The sequence below is a fragment of the Cygnus olor genome, chromosome 15 (assembly GCF_009769625.2).
Source record: "Cygnus olor isolate bCygOlo1 chromosome 15, bCygOlo1.pri.v2, whole genome shotgun sequence".
NCBI classification, from domain to species: domain Eukaryota; kingdom Metazoa; phylum Chordata; class Aves; order Anseriformes; family Anatidae; genus Cygnus; species Cygnus olor.
This window is the reverse complement of record NC_049183.1, coordinates 440,984-460,723: the sequence shown is the minus strand read 5'-3', so window position 1 is coordinate 460,723 and position 19,740 is coordinate 440,984. Positions and strand designations below refer to the sequence as shown.

The following is a 19,740-nucleotide window of genomic DNA, read 5'->3' as shown; positions in this document are numbered from 1 at the left end:
ATGTTGGGGTTTTACAGTCTTCTCTGTAAAACAAATCCCTGTTGCTTTTGGAAAGGACTTTCCAGTCACTGAGCACCATCTTAAGGGTTGTCACTTGCTTTCCACCAAGAAAGCATCAAATAAACTAGTATGGGTCAATAAAGAGTAGAGATAAATGAACTTTAAATAAAAAATATTTGTAGAAGTCACTTATATCTCTGATAAGGATATTTTTGCTTTCATACCCAAAGCAAAGACATTTCTAAAATTGTTTACTTTTTATTAATGTTAGCATGTAGCAATTATGCTGCTTCAACAGACGTTTCACAGAATTATTTCTGGTTTGTTCCCAGATTAACATAATTCTAGGTCATTAAATTTAATTCAAGAAGAAAATAGAAAAGAATTTTACATTTGATAATTTCAAAAATGGTAGCAAGCAACTCGCATCCTAGCAAAAGAATTTCTGCTTCCTCAGAATTAAGAGAATCAAGCCAACTCAAGTAACTTCAATTACAAAACCAACATCCCAGAAGAGGGTTTTATTACATTGAGCTACAAACTTCTATTATTTTACATATTGCACTAAGCAATTTTATGACATACACTCAAAATACCCCAATCTTTAAATGTCTCAAGGATTCTGACATAGCGTGCCTTGTCCACAAGATGGCACACACTGCGTCCAAACTGATACAGCAAAAGGCTTTGCGATATCAGACAAAAAAAAACTTAAATCCTTCACAGAGGTAATTCCACTATGCAATGCTACCACTGTTAAAATGAGATTAATTACCTTCACCTAGAGAGCCCACAAACCTGACATCCAGCAAATTACATGAGAAAGCCATGTCCACAACTGCAAGACAAGGTGAATCAGTAAGAAAAGGACATGGATGTTCTTTTGTTGATGATTATTAAGAGATTGCGTTTTGAGCAAATGTTATGGACTGTCCCTTATTTATTAGTGTTATTCATCACAAATAAGAAAGGAAAAGGATGAATTTAAAAATCACCCATATGCAGAGATGGAAGTAACACCATTTGTTCCTTAAAGATACAAAACCCTAGGTCACCCCCAAATCCCCCAGCAACCTTATATCACATTTATATGATATATAATCTGCATGAATCATATATGTACATGAATTATTGCAACTCCAAAGTGGGAACTACATGTCAATGAAATGTCTCCTCTCCATTTCAACCACAGACAACCGATTTACACAGTGTGCAATGAGAAAAAAAAAATCAGAAAAAAAAACTTTTACTGGTGCACACAGAATTCTCTTCAGCATTTCATCTTATCTGAAGTTACACTGCTCCATGAGGTTACTGGTTACTGTTGGTAACAATATCAGTATGCCATCTATCCTAAGAACTTGGAAAATGAGATCAAAAGTTGCTCTAGCAAACCAGGCACTGTATTTTCTCTCCTTCTATAAATCCATATGCACAGACCTATAATTGTGTCTGATACTATTAATACATTCTCTGTTAATTTATTTCTGAGTTGGAATATGCCTACATTGTCCCAGAATGTCCAAACTGTTCAATGTTCAGCCATTGTTGATGAGTTCAGACACTGGCTTTGGATACCCAGAGGAAAGGCAGAAATGTCAGTTACAAGAGCAGGCTGGAAGAGCAATGTTAAATGAGTGTGAAATCAGCATTTAATTTCCCCATGCAATGGAATAACAGCAATGCTGCATACTTTTTAATTAAATGTCAGCTTGTCAATATTTTTCATAGTAGTTATGAATATGAGCAATTCCTAAGAAAATGGAATTAAAATAGATAAGTTAGGGAAACATCTGGAGATGCATTTCATTTCTATTCTCACTATCCTACCACAAGCCTACTAAGAAACTACAGGTTATCTTTTTATTAAGATAATGAATCAACTTACTGATTCTGGATGCAAGGCATAAAGCAAAATTATTTATTCCAGCTTTTTCAAGCCTATTTCTGGCTTTTCTTTTAAGATCTGTTGTCATCCCCAAATGCTTATGAAGCAAAAATGGTTGAAAGAGCTCCATCTGGTATTCAGAGATGGTGCTAAATAATAAAGTGTGGTTTAGGTCAGACTTCATTGCATGTTCAATTGTTAATTGCTTTTGGGGGTAATGGAAAGGGTCCCATTTAATATGAATGAATTGGTTATTGTGGAAAAGATGCCCAAACTTTGTGGGAAAAGCCAAATTTGTGGGAATTGTGTTTCCTTACCACTGTGTCCTGTACCTGCCTCAAAGAAAGGGCTGAGTACAGCAGGGTATAATCAGAAATCTGTTTCTACCTGTACCAGCTTCTGCCAGGTCTTTTTATTGCTACAACATGGATAAAATTCAAACTATTGTTTTTTCCAAAATGAAAGCCTGAACACAACAACTCAGTATATTTGAAATTACTATTTCAGAAATTGCACAAGATAAACCCCTTGGGGATTATCATCAAGAATCTCCAAACACTTTGTACATATAGAGCTCAATTGCAGGCATCTCCAGAAGTGGTAAAGTCGCAGGGGCTTCAGACTCAACTCTCCAGTGCTGCTCTGCCAAAGACACAGGTTGATAATACTGTATCAGTGGATACAGTAAATTTCCTGATTAAGGAAAACAAAGGTGCAACTGCAGATGTTACTGGAACACCTCTCTGATGGTCAGCTATTATATAATGAGGCAAGAATAGAGGACAAAAAAAGAAACTTTAGGCATCATATCAAAAATTTTTCTTCTTCTTCTCCATGCCATAATTTTTGTTTTTAATAGTCCTAACGGCATAGTAAAAAATTCAAAGGTAACAATTAACTTTCATTGCTCTAAGAGTCAGTTTAAAAATTGCAGGTGTAAAAAAAGTAATCATTTTCAATGATTTAATAACAGACATGAGTTTACTCCAAAGACTTACTGATTTGCCAAATTCAGACTAGTGAGACTGAGGCAGATTGTGAGATGCTCACCAAGCTGCTGTCCACCACAATCAAGAGTTTATGGAATGAGTCTGTCAGAAGGGAGCAATGTTGCAGAGTAGGAGACAGCTGGTGCGCATGAGGAAGTGTGTATTTGTCTGGTATCATTCACTTTGCCCCTTCCTATAGGTAGCAAGTGGATGCAGATGTGAAATATTGCATAGATTCAGAGATTTTTCCTTCTTCTAAGAAGTACTGACCAGTTTGGCATTAGAGTAGGAGGGGCTGAATTTTCTTATTGATAAGCACACTGCTGAGTTAACAGGCTGTTGCTGGACTATTTTAATTTGGTAGCAACAGCCCTGGGCTGAGGCTGGAGTTTACAGTGCCCTAGTGTTCAACATTTAAGCTGCAATATCCCCTTATAGAAATGAGGCTGTGTGTTCAACCATACATTGTTATTCTGGGAACCACTGGCCTGAAAAGAAAGAAAAAAGTGCTTTTCTTTGCTTTAGTACAAGCACAGTAGATGCTTTTAGCTGTGGTTATCTTACGACACTCAGTACAACTCAAAAAATTCTCTTTCTTCAGCAAAACCTGCTGAATTCTCAGTTATACAGTAAAAACCAGATGGGTGATAACCAGGCTGCCAGGACTGGAACTGACAATGCTTTACTTGCAATTCTGCTCCTTCAGCAAACTACGTGACAGAAAACTCTAATACAAATGATTCATTGAGAATTGCAGGATATATTAGTTAAAGCTGCCCTATTTGGGCTTCCAGGGGAATGCAAATAGGCTTCATGGGTAACAGTTAGAAATTATCACAGCATCTCTTTTCACTTGAATTACATAAAATTAGCATCTGAGAACTAGGACAGTACAAGAAGATACAGCTCCAGCACTTTATCAGGACAATCTGTATCCAAATCCTACCAAAAGGACTCAAGCAGCAGCTTGTACTTCAGCCATTCAAAACGCAAGGTTAGATGTTCTCCTCTTAAGTGAAAAGCCACAGCACTGCTAGCAGCTAGACCCTCAGAAGATTACTAAAGCTCACAACAAAAGTACTAGATCAGCACTAAATGAAATGTGTGAAGGATCCTTGTGAAAGCATGCCACTTGGGGAGGGGAAACCCTCTGCTTTTGTCATCTCCTATTTGGTGCTGGAGCAGCCTTTGACAAGCCTTAGGCAGCAACAAAAATGGTAGAGGCACACTTATCCCCTGTGAAAGTCCTGATTACGGGAGTCAGCAAGATCCCTTTGGTCTCCTCTCACACTATGTAAGTGCCTACCTTTTATATATGGGAAACAGAGTGGTAGTCAGCCACGTGCTTCCGTTCCAGAGAAAGAGAAGCCATCCAAAGGATGTTAAGATACAGGCCAAGACATCGGGTTGAGGGTTATACTAAATAACATAGTGTCCTGCTACTCTCCTGTCTCACCATCCAGTCTGAGATCTCATGAAGCGGGACTGCCTTGAGTCTTCCAAGAGACCCAGAAATGCCTTTCTAGGTGTTGACTTTCTTCCTGGTCATTTCTTGTATGCCGTTTTGAAAACTGCACCACTTGTTATCTTCTGTGGCATATGTCAGAGCATGTTTCTGCCACACCACACTGCTGAAGGCTTGGTTCCTGTGGTGTCAGACCACAGGATGTGCAACAGAAGGAGCTGTGCCTGTAAAACAGTGACCACGTCTCTGCCCGAGAGCACAACCATTGAAGTCACCTGGCTGCTCACTTAACAGCAAAAGCAAACTCCTCCCAACTCCGGAGACCGAATTGCTCACCCCATTATCTTCCCAGTAGATTGTAACCTGCGTGCCAGTAAGCATATTGTGTCTCCAGCTACCAGCTATGCAGAATCTGTTGTTTTGCTGCTCGGGTTGCAAGGTCGTGCAGCAGAGAGGAGCCTGAGTGCCTAGTCCTTGTCCACGCAGAAATAAATATTTCTTACCCTGCGCAAAATTGCAAACAAGCCAGATGCACCTGCAGCTTGGGTTGAAAAGAAACTGAACATTTTTATCTTTTTTCCCAACTGAAAAAAGAACTCTTCAATCTGTTGCATTCAGTATATTTATTAGGTGATATAATTTAAACAGATTTATTTTCTCAGCTGAAGACAAGTCACTGCTAATGATTAAGGACCAACTGCACATACACAGCTGTAGATTCTCCTGCCTCTTTTATTTTGTATGAATTGCCAAGTAATGTCAGTGCTGCATGCAGTACACACTGCTCCTCTACAACTCAGTGCCCTGTGTTTTAAACTCAGCTCCACTTTCTACCATGGAGTTTTCTTCAAACCAATGCTTCCTCTTAGATGGAAAATGAGATTCCTTTATCCAAGAGGAAGGTTCTTCAGGGTCACAATAAAAAAAAAAAAAAAAGGCAATAAATTAGTAAATAAATAAACAAAAACAAGAAAAAGCAAAACTCCATTTTATAATGACAACTTTCAGCAGCAGCATATGCTGGAAAGTGTTTTGAGAGATGCATTTTCATCCTACAACACACAGATTTAAACTCTAAATTTGCTTATATCGAGCGAAGCCAAGTTCTCCCAGTGATCGCCTAAAAGCATGACTCAGTGCACATGATCAGGCCATGACTACGCAGAACTCACACTGTAATGTCCTCCTGACAAGCAACAGAAGTGCACGTAACCATTGCCTATGATGAACATGCAAGAGACTTGGGCCATTTATAGAACTGCCTGTGTTTCTAAAGTATATAAATCAGCCTAAATAAATCAGCCATCAAAACATCCTGTTTGGTTCCAGTCCTGTGTTTAAGCACTGCTACAGCAGAGACCTGACGGCGGAGTTTGGTAGCAGACAGCACAAGTATAATGCAAAGGTTTGAGTTTGAACTTCTTTGAATACCAGAAAGCTGGTTTGGAGTTACAAAACCTGGTCACAAATATGTAAAGATACTACTAACACTACTCATAACAGGCAAAGTCCCCCCCCCCCCCCCCCCCCAACAAACATAAAAAAGAGCCAGCAACCCACACTACCAAAGTCAATACCAACATGAAACAATCTGCAAAGCCACAGCAAGTATTAAAGCTGGGGGGAGAGGAAGGAGGGGAATCGTGCTATCTTTGCTTTGGAAATGTAACTTCCCGCAGAAAAGACATGCAGAATGCTGTCTATAAGGAGCAAAGATTTGTTAGGACAGACAATATTTTAATGGACTGGTATACCTATTTCCTTCCTTTCTATTTCCTTCCTGCATGTACTACTTGTGGAATGGATTCCTGCATCCTTTCCAAGTTGTATGGCACCTGTTTTCTTCCCTAACCACAAGAGCCTTTTGCAGCTACCTGCATCTCCTACTCACGCTACACAACAACATTCTCTTCAATATTATCTGTGATCCTTGATTATTATTATTACACTTTTACAAATATTCTTTCCAGACAATACCAATTCCCCACTTGTGAGCTCAGGGATCATTTTCTTAGACCTCTGTCAGGATGGCAGAACTACCTACCATCACTCTCTTTCCCATTAGCTCCCTTATTGACTAGATACAAATATATGACAGTCACTAGTAATTACAGTATGACATTAAAAAGTGAACATAATTCCACTTCATCCTTTGCTTCCCCATACATGGGATATTATTCCCACTCCTGACAAGACCTTTCATCATTTCCTGATCCTTCAGTCATCTTTGCTCCCATGCCGTCCCACCTGTGGAACCACAGCACTCTCCTCCGACCTCTGTCCCCCGACTCACAGCACCTGCTGGCTGTGGGGTCCACATCAGGGGAGCAGCAGGAACAAGGGGTGGGCCAGACCCTGGCCTGCAGCCTTGGCTCACTTTGCCATGGCACCACTCGTATTCCCATTATGTGGGCCTGCCTGAAATTCCACAAGTACTGTTGGCTCTTCACACCATTAAACATACTCAGAGGAGGATTTATATCTCCAAGGATCCCTGCTGGCAACACGGGCTGTGAGTTAAAGGACGTATTTACAGAAAATTAGCACGGAGATCTGACAACTTCTTAATCGTCTCTCTCTCAGTGACATTAAACACTTCAAAGTTTGATACCTGTTCTAAGACCATAAAAATATATATTTACATAAATTAAAAAAATGTAAACACAGAGTGATTATAAATCATCAGGAATGCAGAATGTTATCCTGCTAGGCAACAAGAGTGGCTGAAACTCATCAGCTGCCTCTAAATAATTCAGAATTCTGTTTGACCACATCTAAGCTCAGTGTTAATTTGTACTGTTGCTTTCCTCTTGGGTAATATATAACTAAGCATTGATTAATTTATTGATTAATCACAAATAGAAATAAAGTAAATAATTTGAAGGGGAATGTAACAGTCACTAGTGGTTTTAAACATGGTACTCTGCAGCTATTTATCAATGGCATTCAATTTCAGTTTATTATATTTTTACTTAGATTCACTATACACCAAGTAAAAAGGTACTATGAACGCTACAGTCACAGATGTAGCAATTTGGAGACACTATATGGTAAAGGAACATTACAAATGCAAGTTTTTTCAGTATTTTGGACCTTAAAATTATTATGCATGTGCCAAGTGACAATATTAGATGAAAGAGAATTCAATGATTAAAATGAGGATGACAAAAAAGCATTCATCATACAGGCAAGTTTTCTCCAAGGAGATGCGAGAAAGAAGGAAGAAACCCCAGAGTCAAAAATACTCAACTCTGTCTCTGGAGAGCATGGATTATTCTGTAACTAAGGCATTGCTTGTTATGCACAGAGAGATGCTTACTAAAGCAAGGCCATGGTGAACAAGGTGGATGAAGCCCATTTGTCAGAAGTAGCGGAAGCTGCATTTCATTACAAACCTTGGTATAGGCAACCTTTACATGCCAGTGGTAAGCCCTCAGACAAATGACTGCAGGAGACACGCTCTGAGTCACAGAAAGAAAAAGCAGCAGCAGTATTTCTGTTGGAATCTAGTTGTACTTTCATGAACAGTAGCAGCATAAAAACACCATCTTAGATTCTTGAAAGATGGGATATAAATGTCTGTTTCGTAACACCTGTAACCTTTTCAGTGTTACTAAGAAGTCTTCCTAACCATAATTCTTTTGTAAATAAACTGCCCATCTCCAGGCTCTCACCTCCAGCTCCGTACAGCACTCACCCTGTATCTCCCACTGTAGCAGAGCACTGGAGTATGTCCAGCCACACCCGGGACGGACCCAGCCCAGCTCTCACAGAATGGCAGCTCGTTAGTGTGGATGACATAATTGCCTGCAGCTGGAAGGATCCCTTGAAACAAGCTGGTTTCTCAGAGCTGCATGCAGACTATTTACTCTGGCCCAGCTCATCTGGAAAAGAAGAGATAATATAAAAGTTCTTACTACTCTCCTGTGAATCACTTCATTTTCTAAAGTCCCAGTCATTATGAAAAATGGACTGCATAATTTTAGGTAATAGGGTTGAATATTTTAAAATCTTTTCCTTTTAATCACGAGAAGAACTAGGGAGAAAGATTCAGAGCAGAGAGCAGTCTTATTCATTTTCTGTCTAGCACATGTAATTTCCCATCAAACCTGCCTAGATAATGCCTGGCAACCAGCAGCACCAAGACACACCAAGCTGTATAGTTCACGTAAGCAGAGAACAGGGTAGCCTGTAGTTGGGACATAATTACTTAGCAATGTTTTAAGTAACTTGCAAAAACCTTCAGTGAAGTGAAAACAAAACTTTATGCATTAAAGGCCTTTTTAACCTTAGGACTTCCAGATAGCCACAGTCTCTTGCACGTTTAACAAAAAAACGCAAAGATTCTTCCTCAAAGTACCTCATGGTAGATCCATTAAATTTCAAGCCAGCTGGTGCGAAAGCAACCCACTGTCAAACACCGTATTGCATTCCATATAGCTAGACTGACTGTATATAGGTAATATTTTTCCCTTTGCAGATTTGTAATCATAAAACAAAAGCTTTCCTATGTAGCTTCTGAACGTGAGCTAGTGAATAATGATACTCCATGAAGCAGTCAAACATAAGATCTGAAGACAAAAGGAAGAGCTACATTTCCCAACCCAGCACCCAAGCCTACAGAGCTAAAATAACCTCTCTGCTACGCGCTGTATGTGCCTGGTGACAGTAGGAAATTAATAGCATGTCTTTTTCAGTGATGCCTGTAACACAAAAACAGAAGCTAGCACTACAGCCCAGACCACAGACAAGAGAAAACAATTTAAGCCTCCCAGGAATTATGTGAATTCCAGGTTATTTATACAAGTACATTTCTCCGTTATAGCCTGAAAACATTTTTGTTTTGCTCAAAATAGCCAGGCAGCTTGGCATACAACAGAATCACAAAGCCACATTATGGACTGAGTGCATTTTTTAATTGAGAGAAATTACCCGAGTGCTTCATAAAGCAGGCTGAACCCTTTCTGGTGCTATCCCCATTGTTCAGTTATGACAGCACTGCATGAACCTCTGTGTAAGTACCGGCACTTGTAAAAAGTACTGGCACTTACATTCGAACAAACACCTAACGCTTATGGCACGTCTTCTCTTCTCCTTCTCAGTCGGTTCAAGTACCCGTTTGGTCAAAACCAACCCCTACAATCTCTTTGCAGAGAAATTACCCTCCACAGCACTGGCTGCAGTGCTGTCACAGCACCTGCCCTGTGTACCTAAAGCAACGATGCAGCACGCACTGAAATAGCCATGAGGCTGGGCTTGGCCTTAGCCTTGAACACCAGGATATTTGCGCGGTTACTTGACTGCAGACTTCATCTTTGTCAGTTATTTTTAAGCACAATTAGCTGCAGAAGCCCTAGCAAATGAGGTAATTAGCTGAAACTGGTTTAGGCTTCTATTCACCCACCCAATTTCAGGCATTTAAGACACGTGAAGTGTTGATACAGCCACCCTCAGGTCCCTCCGTGACTGGTGGCACCTTCTGGAGGCACCACTCCCTCATCCTGCTGCTGCTAAGCACAAGGGGCAGCAGCAGCAAATCTTGCTTCTCACAGCTGCATTTCACAGCCCTGGGCACCACCACCAGTTCCCTCTACTCCATCTGTTCTTCACTGCCCCTTGCTGTCAGTGCCCGGGCTATGAGCAGGAGAAGCGGGGTTGGACAGAGGCAGCCCTTCCACAGCCGCTACCTGTGGCTCTGGAAGCAGCGAGGATAACCATGCTTTGATCTTTGCCACCTCAGTTAGCAGGGATGAACCCAGGTCTTACTGCTTATGGGAGATGTAGTATCCCCTTCTCCAAACCCCTACCATGCCATACAGTTTTCATGAATAATACACTCTTTTCTAATGTGAAAAAAGATGCCAGCTGCCAAAACCATAGTTTTGACTGGATGCCACGGGCTCTACATGATATGGCACTTATACAACACTTTTATTAAATGTGACGAACCAAAAAGTACTACAAAAATACATAATTGATAATCCTTTTGAGAGCAGATGTTAACACCAAGATACCCTATAAGGGATTTTCCAGAAAATGGAGAGCTCTGCCAATCTAGAAACCTGGGTTTAATTCCAGCTTTGGTACAAACTTGGAACTTTTTTATTCATTTTAATTAAAAATAAAACTATTATTTTACAAGATTAATCTGAGGGACCAATTGCCATTTGTTTTGAAAATAGTCCCAGCTGAGCTAGAAACGGAGAAGCAAGTTGTGCAGGAAGTCACAAAAGCAGACCGCTGCCCCCGGAGTTCCTCCCGTACATCTTGATTCTCTTACAATGTTTGTTCATCATAGCTACAACATAACTACTGCCAAAAAGTCATGGTCACTTCGCTTTTGTTTTCCTGAAAATGAAACTTGGAAAACTGAAGAAAACATAAGAAATCACTGAGGTTCCCTAAGAGCAAAGAATTCCTTCGACCCAGTAATCACATGAGACAGTGGATGTCAAGACTTTCACATAAATTCAGAACAACTTCTTGCCTGAGAAACAACGTCTTTTAACAGATACTTAGATAAGCACAGAGCTGAGCGTGAATGCCAAATGCTTAACAGTTGCTAAGAAATCACCTGGGACCACTTGCAACATTATGAACAATATTTCAAACTTGCAATTACATGGTTTGTTGTGCAGATAATTATACTGGAAAATCCTCTAGGAGGATGGCTTAGTCCAGCTGATACCCCGAAGCGGGGTTTTGGAAGAGGCTTGCTGAGAAGGCTGTGCGTGATGCATACCTATTACATTAGGCACCTGTTGGTGTGGGTTATCACGGGACTCAGCACAGGCCCAAGCTTCTCCCAGCAACGTTCTGGTGCCTGCCAGCACTGCGAGGAGGGAAGACAGTTATGTCTTCTCTGTAGGGGCTGCCTATTAGAAAAGTATGAGCTGATGTCTGATGCTTCCCTGCTTCAGTGTAGCCTTTGAATTTGGATTAGGAGAGACACAACAATTAGACAAAGGAATAGATTTTTGTTTGGTTGTTATTCTGTTTCAAGCCGATCAAATTTTACCTGAAATATGAACTAAACCCTTCTCCTCTTTTCATCTCTCTCCACAATTACTAAAAAATCCCAGGAAAACACACTTTAGCTCCTCCCATGAGTTCGGCAAGAAACTTGGTAGCAGGAAATACCAGAATCTGAATATTTTAGAGAAAGCCAAAATGGTTTCCTGCTTTCAGAGAGGGACCTGCTGATCTAACTGGATAGAGTGTATGGGCCCAAAGATTTGGGGAGGGGGGGACAAAGGAGTTTCCCAGCTCTTCATGGAAGGAACAGAGATGAGCCAAAGCATCTCACTGGCTAACACATTCAGTCTTGTAGGTTCAAAGTTCACAATTCAATTTCTGTGAAGTTCTATAGGCAGTTAAAAATTTATTTATCCCTTTAAAGAAATATTCTCCATCCCTGCATATCACAGAAAAATAATTACAAATTTGGAATTATTCATATCAAATATCTGATCTCTTAAATTCTGTTTTGTACATATGAATTATATAATTCTTTCCAAATCCCTTGCTTCATGTGTTGCACAAAATAGATGCAGAAAGACAGCATTCCTAGGAAGTGCTTGGCTTTGTAATTTATGATTGCTTTTAACAGTGTCGCCGTACTTAAATGTTAAGTTTAATAAAGGATTGAACCTATTCTTATCTAGAGCAGTTCTACCACTTGGATTAAGAACTTACTGCATCACTGAAACTAGCATGTTTGGAAAGTCCTGAAGCCTGTCAAAAGAAAAAAAAAAAAAAAAAAGAAAAAAAAAAAAAGAAAAAAAGGTGTAAAATGCCCTAAGAAGAGCAGACCCAAGCTTTAAGCTCAGATCACAATCTGCTTCACTTCTAAGAAACTTCTGGGAAACATGTGGAAGTGTCTGCCAAGGAACAAAAAGGACAGATGACTTTTGCATTCATTCACCCACAAGAACCATTGCTGCCAGACAGTAGAGATGACTTAACCACAGGTCTTGTGCTGTGTCTTGGCACTTACCTGGCACCTCTTCCTCCTGTTAAAAAAAAAGATGCAATTTGAAAACAAGTGATGCTGGATATGCTGAATTGCATTAGGCTGCATCCTGGTGTACACTTATTCTGAGGCCTTGCTCACAAAAGCAGGTTACAGAGAGTAAACCGCAGTTTAAGTGGAAATAAAATGAGTCATATTCAGTCTAATTAAATTGGGGGAAATCACTTCACGGATACCGATTTCAGTACTACTGATTGTCTCAGTACAGATGTTACAGGTACTCATGGTTAAACATTAAAAGCTGCTGCAGGCTCTTTTCAAAAAATTAATTTCAGTGTGATTTGGACCATTTGAAAAATGTATTTATTTTTTTGCTGTAGATGTCCATATACCTGCTTGTAGTAATCTAAGTGCTTTAAAATATCACAAGCTGAACAAAGGTAAACACTTGTCATTGGTAATAAGCAAAATTGTTCCTGGTGCTTCCTCATTAAAACATCTTGCTGTATTTCTGACACTAGTTGATACACATCTGGTAAGGCTGTGTCACTTGACTTACAGATGTACAGTATATCCATTTACTGTGAAAATGGAAATTTGCACCTGTAAGAACAGATGACACAAGTAAGAAGACCTGTGTACAACATAACTGACAGAAAGAATCCCTATTAAAACAGGAGAATCTGATATGAAGTAACATAGAAATGGAGATAGCCAGTATGAAATTAAAGTCTACCTGTAGATCAGAAAAGAGTATCTGTAGCTAGAAGAGTACAGATAAGGCCTGGTATCTATTCTGCTTCTGACAGACAGAAATGCAAAGAGTTAGACCTCCAGCCCAGACGGATTCTTTCTTCTAAAGAAGGAAAGCCACCAAAGGCTTCCTTGTGACAACTTCACAAATGCCTCCAGGTTTCAAACTGCAGTAGCAGTGCTGCACAGCCCGCCACCTCCTGTTTTCATTCCTGTATCTTGCTGTTAGATTTTACCATGTTTCTTGACTCTTATTTGGTTCTGATTTTTTCTCTTCTTTTTATTATTTTCCAAACTGAATGTACTGGATCCAGCAGAGGCTAAAAGGAGTACTTCATTCTTTAGCTGACTGATGCCCTCACATCGCAGTGTCACAGCACATTGAGTCTGGATTCTTTTCTCTCCACGATCTTTCATTTAGAAACCAGGATTTCAACACTTCTTCCACCACTGAAATATAGATGTGGGCACGATGAGACAAATTCTGCCTGATCACACCAGCATAAATCAGGGTCTGGTAGTGTTAATGGCATTACTGCAGATTTATACCAGCATCAAAGAACTCAGCTTTAAATTCTTGCACACAATTCCCAGACCCCTCCTTTTTTAGTGATAGCAATATTATCTTTCATAGTCTTTCCTCAAGAGTATTACAAGGCAGATCTGGACTTTCTTGGAAGAGATATCCACTGCACTTAATTTCTATATGCACCTTCAGATTCTTTGGCAGAAAAAAGGCATGGAGAAAGAGGACAGCAATAATTCCAGAAGAAACAGGACCACTTTCAAAAACAGCTCAGTGAGAGCATTAAGCTATTCTACTTTATCTCCAAAAAGCATGTTAAAATTGGGAGAAAAAAAAAGTGATTAAACAAATATCATACTAATTTTGTTCCTTATCTGACAAATTATATCTTCTATTGGGCCATGAGGGAATCTGAAGAAAAATGACAAGCTTCTTTCATGCTGCCAAGATCCTAATGAGCTGCATTCCCAGCTTTCTGAATGAGGAAGGAGATTCCTTTCCCATAAAACACTGGGGAGCAGAGGGGCAGCCGGGATGATGCAGCCGTGGCGGGTCTGTGTGAGCTGAGCGGGGAACTCAGAAGGCAGCGGCAAAGGAACATTGTTTCCCTCACAAAAGAGGCAGTTATAATCACAAACGACTCACAAGCGAGGATTAGACATCCCTGCACCCGATGTACAATACTCCATTCATTCCTCTTGAAAAAATGAACTTATTTCATCCAGACACAAATCAAAAACTGAATTCCCTACAAGAAAAGATAAGTTCAGTGTATGCCAAAGCCGACATCATTGTACTGCTGATAACAAGCCTTGAGTATCAAAAGGGACACAACTTTCATTTGTTATCATTTGCAGAAGCACTTTACTTTCTATATAGAGTGGTAAACAGGATTTTGTTTCCACACAGACACACATAGAGACTGGCATGCTGTTACCGAAACTCCACAGAGAACCAGCCGAACACCACAGAAAACATTAGGGCCTGTCACTTCTATGGTAAAATCTCTGCTTTGTAGAGCACTCCCTCAACTGTATAAAATACAGCCCTAGAAAGAAGAGTTGAGAAATAACATCCCTGGAAATTACAAATGAACGAGGGCTCTTGTCTTACTGGTTTTTATGAATGGACTCTTTAATAAGGTAGATGTACGGCTGTTTGTAATATTACTACAGAGAGGGGAGGCAGCAATACCTGTTGCTAAACCTAGCCAAGAAGATCCTAAAACAAGAGTTGCCCATCAGTGTGCATGAGCTGCAATTTTCCTCCTTTCCTAATGTTCTGTAAGTGCCAGTGTTGTAACTCCTGCTGGAAAATCTGCATTGTGCAGTTCAGTGGCTAATCAGGTTTTCAGTTTAATGAAATCGTTTCCATTTAACGCTAATTACATTTGCAATTGGCTGCTGACAGAGTTTCTAATTTCTGTTAGCAAGGGAGTTCTGGACACTGGGAAACTGCACATTCAGTTCTTCTGCTTTGTGCTCCATCATACAATGGATTGCTTAATTATTTATTTTTAAATCATTCTGTGACTGTTCAGCTGAAGTTCTGTATCACAAGCTAGAGTGGGATTGGACACCCTTTGAATATTCATGCAAGACCAAGAACTGCTCTTACTAGCAAAAACACTTAGGGAAAGTGAATTTCAAAGCAACTGCAGCATGGTGACAATCTGCGTGACCATTTAAATCACTCAAGTACAACCACGGGATTCTCAATTAAACACTAGTGCCTAAATGTAGAGGTTGTGCTTGGGAAGTTGGAGAGAGAGATAGAGCTATTTCAAGATTGCAGAAATTTTGAATACATGCAAAAAAATAAAAATAACATAAAAATAAAATAAATTTTTTAAAAAAATTTTAAAAAATATTTTTTTTAAATTTTAATAAAAATTTATTTTATATAAATAAAAACATAAAAATAACAAAAATAAATAAGCCATTTTTCACCAAAAAAAAAGGCAAATTGGGAATAGTTTCTCAAATCTTTGAGTTTGTGTGCCTGCAAAACTGTGGCATGAGTTTTCCCATTACATAAGAATTGTGCGATGAAGAGACCAAACACGTCTCTCTTCCAATAAAGGTGCCTTTGGATTCAGAAGACTTTCTTATGATCTGTCCTTGAAAATATACAAGAAAAGCAGAAATTAGCCATAGAGTCCTATCAAGGGTTTGCTCAAAATACCAAACGACTCTATGCCTTCCTTACTAACCCCGGTGATGCCTGTGACACTTACAGAAAATCTATGTTCAGGCTTTGGATATAAAATTAATCCCGTGCCAACAATGAAATAATCTTCCGCCTTATTTCTCCAATTCAGTCTTCAGTAGGGGTTTATCACAAACATATAATTGCACATGACCAATCCTTTGAAATCAGCAAGAATGCTGAGATTTCTGCCAAATTGTTAGCTCAGCCTATTTACTTCTGTCTTGCATACAAATTTCTGAACAAACTAGAGATTTATGTAAGAGCCTCAAATTTTGCTATTAAGATACTGAATGTCCTGTGACTAATTCAAAACATTTGTTTGTTCCCAATAATTATAAATGTACCACTCCTTCCCTCTCTGCAAATACTGGGATTAATTTTGCCCTCAGCTGAATCTATTCAGTTTCCAGTTGCTCTAGCTGCACTTGGAACTGTAAGGGTCTTGTTTTGCTCCACAGAGATCAATGCTAACACAGCAATTTCGTTCAGTGACAATGTATGCTAAAATAGGCCCCCAATCTTCTGTACTTAATTGGAGAGAGAGGCTAGGAAGTGGGGTCTTGCAGCTCCTGGCTAACTATCCCTGTACAAACTCCTGCATGGCTGCCCAGGTCATACCGGGTGCTATACTGGGAGAGTATTAGCACAGAGATGTAGCTAGAGACAGCGTGCCTCGCAGAATTTCTTCAAAATACTTTGAAGAAATTGCTGACAAACTCATACTCCCTGTACTTTGCTGTTGGACATACTTATGCATCATCCTACACTTATGGGTTGTTGGTGTTTTTTTGTTTTGTTTTGTTTATTTTCTTGCCATGCAAGAAGTTTTAGAAGCTTTTTACTAAGTGCAGGTGAAGCTGACAGAGCTTCCTGTTTCTCTCTTTTAATTGCATTTTATTCTGACAATATACTTTCAGTGCCTGTTGGAAGGAGAAAAGCCCTCACACAATCAAACCCACCAAAAATGTAGAACAGAATGCTAATGCAATCTTGAAGAGAGGAACAAAATCTGTGGAGCACAGATGCTTTTACACAGCACTAGCTGATAGTTTCTTGAACTTTGAGTTAAATCATTGCCATGGAATTACTTAGGATTCCTTCTCTTGCAAAGCAAGCCAAATATTCAGTTATAGCCAGTTGCTATTGGAAAGATGGAGGTAAAGACACTGCCCTTCTTTCAGCATCCCTGAAATAGCAAAGACCTAAGTAATGCATCAGGGTAGGTCCAGAGTAACAGTGGTACCTGACCTGATGATGCCCTCCAGGTCTCCCTGCAGTGCCTGCAAATTATAACCTGGAAGGATTAAGGGAACAGGTTACTACATTTTTGAATGATCACCATTTATTTAAACAAAGTTAAAGGAAGAGGAAATAGAACTAATTGATGTTGAGGTTCATTAAAAGTATACCGTGAAAAAAATCTTAAGTTGATGGCATAGCAACTCCATTTTAACTTGTAGTGTAGAGAAACTGATACCAGATAGCAAAATACTGGAGAAATATCCCAGGACCACATAGAGCAATAAAAGTGGGAGCATTTAAAAAAAGTCTACATTGCGTAAGCTCCTCTGCCATGCCACTAGTTATGTAGACGTGATCTTTCAGCTGAAGAAATTCATGCTGTAAAATCTAGAAATTCTGAACAGTTGTTATAGGAGCTATTACAAAAGCCTTTTCAATGAAGTCATGAAGCATGTAGACAGGCAGCAGTTGATTTGGACTGATCCAGTGCCAAACCAGTATTTTCATCTGCCTGTACACAAAAGGTGAATCTATTCCTTCATCTGTTGTCTCTTCTCTACCATGAAAGAGTTAAATAAGATGACCATTTGACACTTTTTAAGAACACACAAGAGCCCAGCAAGTACCTTCAGCATTTGCAGAGTTAAAGTTGAACACAGGACCCTAAAAGCTTAAGAAAATTTAAAAGGAAAAAGAAATAAAGAAAAAATAACTCCTCTTTGGGTTTATGACAATTTCTTACAAAGCAGTAATGTGACACACTGATAAGAGAAGGCAGAAGAAAGCACGGCTGACATTCTGCTAGGAATTATGGGGTGGGTCTCCATCGCTGCAGGCACTTCTCTCATGCTCATTCGGCCATGCTACGCTGAGCATTCACACGTGAAAAAGGGAGACATGCACCTGCTGAAGAGCTCACAGAGCTGAACTGCTGCAAAGCACTGCCAGGGCAGCTTTAGTTCAAGAGGAATCTCTCTTCTTGCCTTGCTGCATGCACAGACCTTAAGCTTTACACCAGTTCCATTTCAGTCAGGGAAGCAGACGGGGTACACTGCAGCTAAGAGCTCAGCCAACCAAACCCCTACCAGGTTCACTCAGCACAAAAGCCTCTGGAAACTCTCTGGGTTTTGGATCTCCATCCCTCCCCACCACGCCACTGGCTGGAAGTACCAGGGAAAGTCATGGTTTAGCACCACCATTCTTACACCGCACGGGTCTCAGGCAGAAAGTGCTGAGCACCCAGCTCTGCTGTCCCCACTCTCCTGCCTGTCAAGACAATTTTTGGCAGACTAACAAGCCCTTGGCCAGCCTTTCTGCCTTCTGGTCCTTCCCCCAGCCGCTCACACAGGATCTGCTTTCCCAGTGACAAGAATAAACACATTCTTATGCTTCTCTTGTAATAAAAATCTAATTTTGGTGTATCCATCCAGCGATCACTAAACCCTTAAGAGCCTGTAGAGATTTCAGCAGCAGAGTGCATCTGTACCAGATGCTGTTTATTTTCCATTTAGATTTGTGCATTTATTTTGTCTACAGCAGTCTGAGCACAACACAGATGGCACTAAATTCACTGATTACTTTGAAAGCTAAAGCTTCTTTCCACTGGGATGACAAAAGCCTCATTTCCAGAGCAAGTTTAATGCCCTCCGTAGCCTGAAGAAGAGCTGCTTGCATTTCCTTGTGCATGCCATAAAGGCCACACCCCAAAGGCTGAGCTCAAAATTCAGGACGTGGTCAAGGAAGTTGGTCTGACTGTTTCCCACTTGGGTTCCCTGCCAGAGCACCAGTATCGCAGCCACCCACGCTGTATATGTGTTAGTTCTTTCCCAGTTCCAGTCCTAGGCCCCTCTGTGAGGACCCCAGGTGTGAAATAAGAGAGATTTCTCCCGTTGCTTGGCTCTGACGTGTGGGCCCTCAGGATACAGGGCCTGGCTGACAGCCGGGGCCTACTGGTGGCAGGGGTCTCAAGGCCTGACATCACAGGTACGCACTTAACTCAGGCCAGACCCTGGGGCTCACTCTACAGTGCAAAGTCTGCCAGCTCTAGAGTTACGAGTGAAGGAAGTTGCTTTGTTTAAAAACAAATAATAAAGCACAGAAGTTCTAACATTATGTGCCCACAAACGTGCTCGGGTCTGTAGTTAAAGCAGCAAAACAGTCTCTGCCAATGTGTAAGTGTTGAGGACTCACTGTTTCCACTACAGCTACTTAATTTCCACTGTCTGTTTAACAGAGAAATGACATTTGATTGAGGCTAGGAGCACTCATACTGCAAATAGTAGTTTGGATACGCTGGCCATACTACATCCATTTACATTGACAGCATGTGAATTCTTATAAAATAAAATAAATGCTAATTTATGTACCAAAAGATGTAACATGTTTGTATCATATTTTAAAGATAAATACAGAATCTACTAGTCAACAAGTCCAATATTGAGTCAAAAAGTACCTTAAATAACACGGATCTCCAGTGCTAAATGCTACTATTATTAATTTGCTTTCCTTCTGTCAAGATATTCGAGCCAAAACCGATCACAGGAATCCTTGTGACTTTTAGCATTAGTCACAGCTTTATTCAGAGAAATCACATCTCTGATCTGTGCACGTGAGATGACCACAGTGTGCCAGTGGTTTTTCTGATACAGCATAGTGGAGGGGCCGTGTTACAACAGCAAGTGAGTGCTGCCTGAA

General features: G+C 40.2%; 1 protein-coding gene across 2 annotated transcripts in view; it reads right to left on the bottom strand.

Annotated features, from left to right (window-relative positions):
• Positions 1-19,740, bottom strand: part of LITAF (lipopolysaccharide induced TNF factor) — an 88,813-nt gene that overhangs the window by 24,596 nt on the left and 44,477 nt on the right. The window contains exon 1 of one of the 2 annotated variants that reach the window (XM_040574055.1): positions 8,040-8,056. The exons of the other annotated variant lie outside the window; for it this stretch is intronic. The gene's annotated coding sequence lies outside the window, so the exon portion shown is untranslated. Of the gene's footprint in view, positions 1-8,039; positions 8,057-19,740 lie in introns of those variants that run through there. 2 annotated transcript variants of the gene reach the window in all.